This window comes from Lontra canadensis, unplaced genomic scaffold (assembly GCF_010015895.1).
Source record: "Lontra canadensis isolate GAN:19392208 unplaced genomic scaffold, GSC_riverotter_1.0 scaffold21, whole genome shotgun sequence".
NCBI classification, from domain to species: domain Eukaryota; kingdom Metazoa; phylum Chordata; class Mammalia; order Carnivora; family Mustelidae; genus Lontra; species Lontra canadensis.
The window spans coordinates 24,017,958-24,021,088 of record NW_022631015.1 but is presented as its reverse complement, the minus strand read 5'-3'; the positions used below and the strand labels follow the sequence as shown (position 1 = coordinate 24,021,088).

At 41.6% G+C, this 3,131-nt stretch overlaps 1 pseudogene; it reads left to right on the top strand.

Annotated features, from left to right (window-relative positions):
* The first annotated feature begins 2,302 nt into the window (after positions 1–2,302).
* On the top strand, positions 2,303–2,724 carry LOC116870018 (annotated as a pseudogene).
* The last annotated feature ends 407 nt before the right edge of the window (positions 2,725–3,131 follow it).

The window sequence follows — 3,131 nt, the reverse complement described above, 5'->3', positions numbered from 1 at the left end:
AGTTCCCTGGTGCAAAAGAGAGATGTCTCACGCTCCCTTTCCTTGGAGTGTTTTCTTTAAAAACAAACAAACAAAAAATTTGAAAATTTTTTCTCAGCCCCTTTGAGATGTAACTAAATTTTTTTTAATATAAATAAGGTTCTTACCCATTTTGCAACCCAAGAGTATTTTTTTCAGGGAACGGTGAGCCACTTTTTGCTACATAATTCTGAAAGTAGATGGGGTCCCTGACTCCCAGCTTTTATGGGAGATTAGGAACCCCACTTCCAGGAGGACCTGATTCCCAAATGATAAAGCTAAATCCTATCATGAAGATCGAGAAACTTCTTATCTTTGGATAAAGCCAATTCATTTACATGGTGTCATCCAAACCAGATGAATGTAGGATGCACTCACTGTGTGTGACAAATGGTACTATGAGGACTTCTGACTTAGGGCAAACTATCATTATCCTGAGAACATGTATGTAATGTGTTGTGTCTGCTTGGCTGTATCAAAAAAATTAGCTTTTTTTTTTTTCCCGTTCTTGCAATCTCTTTAGTAGTTTGGCTATGATGCACATCACATTAAGGTTGAATATTTTTAGATAATAAGTGTTTTCCTTCCCTTTTACTTTTATAGCTAAGTCTCGTAGATTGGCAGGAGATTTTGTTTCTAATTCTTTTTCTCCAATGCTCATAAGTAGTAAGTAAATGGTTGAATGGAGCATGAACCCAGAGACTCTGACACAAGAGCATATGCTCCTCACTCCCAACCAGGGCTCCCTTCCCCTGTTTGATATGTGTTCTTCTGGTCAGTCTCTCTTTCAGTGTGTTCCCCCTCAGCACCACTCCCATGTCCCCTAGGCTCTGCCCATACCTCTCTGCATCTAGATGTGTGTCCCTCCACCTCTCCTTCCACTGGGAGTCATGCCATTGGTCGTAGGTCTGGGGTTTCACATAGATTCCATGGGTTCCCGGTGAAGTGGAGGGAAAGTATTTCCTCTACCCTTCAAATTCTTCCAGGTCATGATCTCAGGGTCCTGGGATGGAGCCCCCTGCTCAGTGGGGAGTCTGCTTCTCCCTCTCCCTCTGCCCCTTCCCCTTCGGATAAGCTTACTAGTCTATACACACACTCTGGAATATTAATCCAAATTGCACTGCAACTTAAGAATGATTTGAGGAAGATATGTTCACCCCTATGTTTATTGTAGCCATATTTACAAAAGCCAGGATATGGAAGCAACCTAAGTGAAGGATGGATAAAGAAGGTGAATGGTATGTGTAAATATTACTGATCCATAAAAAAGAATGAAATCTTGGCATTTGTGACAACATGGATGGTCTTCTAGAGGGTATTATGCTAGGTGAAATATATCAGACAGAGAAAGACAAATACCATGTGAGTTCACGTATAAGTAGAACCTAAAAGACAAAACAAATGAACAAACACACAAAAACCAGAAACAGGTCCAGAAATACAAAGAAGAAACTACTGGATGCCAGAGGGGAGCTGGATGGGAAGTTAGGCAAAACGTGTCAAGGGGAGTGGGAGATACAGGCTTCCAGGTATAAAATGAGTAAGTCATGGAAATAAAAGGCAAAGCATAGGAAATACACTTGATGGTGTTATAACAGTGTTTTACAGAACCAGATGGTAGACACTCATGGTGAGCCCAGGATATGATATGGCGTTGTCAAATTACTATGTTTACACCTGAAACTAATGTAACAGCCAACTACACTTCATTTTTTTTTAAATTTCATTTTATTTACATTCAGTTAATGAAGGTATAGTATATTATTCCTTTTAGAGGTAGAGTTCAGTGATTCACCCATTGACATATACTTCAATTTTTAAAAAGTAGAATTTGGAGAGAATTGACATTTTAAACATAATGAGTTTTTCTTTCCATGAACATGGGATTCTTATACATTTATTTAGCTTTAATGTATACCAATGTTTTATAGTTTTCAATGGAGAAAGCATAAGTGACTTATTTTTTTCTTATAGATTTGATTTTTAAGTTTTTAGTAAAATTTTCCATTATTTATTGTGAATATGTAGAAGGCAATTAGTTTTAAATTGACCTTCCATCTACTGAACTTGCTAGTTTTATTTCTTTTTCACTCTTTCAAGTTTTCTGCACACACAATGTTATTAATGATGACTAAAAAAATATTGTATTTCATTCCATTTTCTTTTCTTTCCTTCCTTTTTTACTTTCTCATAATGGCTAGAATCTCCAGAAAAATGCTGAGTAGAAATGATGATGATAAACGTCTGTTGGGAGCTGCGCAGGGAGGTGGAAGAAGTTTCTGGGATGCAACCGGCGGCGGGCGCTGTTGTGGGAGGAGTGCCGGCGGTGGCGGTCGTGCCCGCGGTGAAGGGCGCCGTGGGCTTCCCCCGCGCCGGAATCGCCGCTTCCTCGCTAGCGGCCAAGATGACGTCCGCTGCCGCCGTAGCCAAGGGGGGTGGGGTGGCTGCCGGAAGCCTGGTGGCGGCGCTGCAGTCCGTGGGGGCACTGGACTCTCCACGTCATCCAACATCCTCCTGGGCTCTCTGTGGTCAGCTTTTGGAGCCTGGCTTGCAGGTTCAAAAAAGGGACCTCCTTCCTCTCCCCCAGCAGAAGAAGAGAAAGGCTGAAGAGAAAGAGCCAAAAGAAAATGAATCCCAAGTTGAACTTCCCAAACCCCCCATCGGGTCAGAGAAGCAGGAGAAATAAAGATCATCTGCAGACACACACACACACACGCACACACACACACACACACACACACACAAATTCTGCATTGAATATGATGTTAACAGTGATTTTCCTGTAGTTAATCTCTATCATATGAAGAAACTTATCTTCTATTATAATTTTCCTGGGAAATTTTATTTATATATTTTTAAAAGATTTTATTTATTTATTTGACACAGAGAGAGGGATCACAAGGCGGAGAAGCAGGCAGAGAGAGAGGGGGAAGCAGGCTCCCCACTGAGCAGAGAGCCCGATGCGGGATTCCGTCCCAGGACCCTGAGATCGTGACCTGAGCCCCTGAGATCGTGACCTGAGCCAAAAGCAGAGGCTTAACCCACTGAGCCACCCAGGTGCCCCTTTATTTATATTTTTAATGACTAGGGGTTGGTTTTTGTCGCGTGTGTTT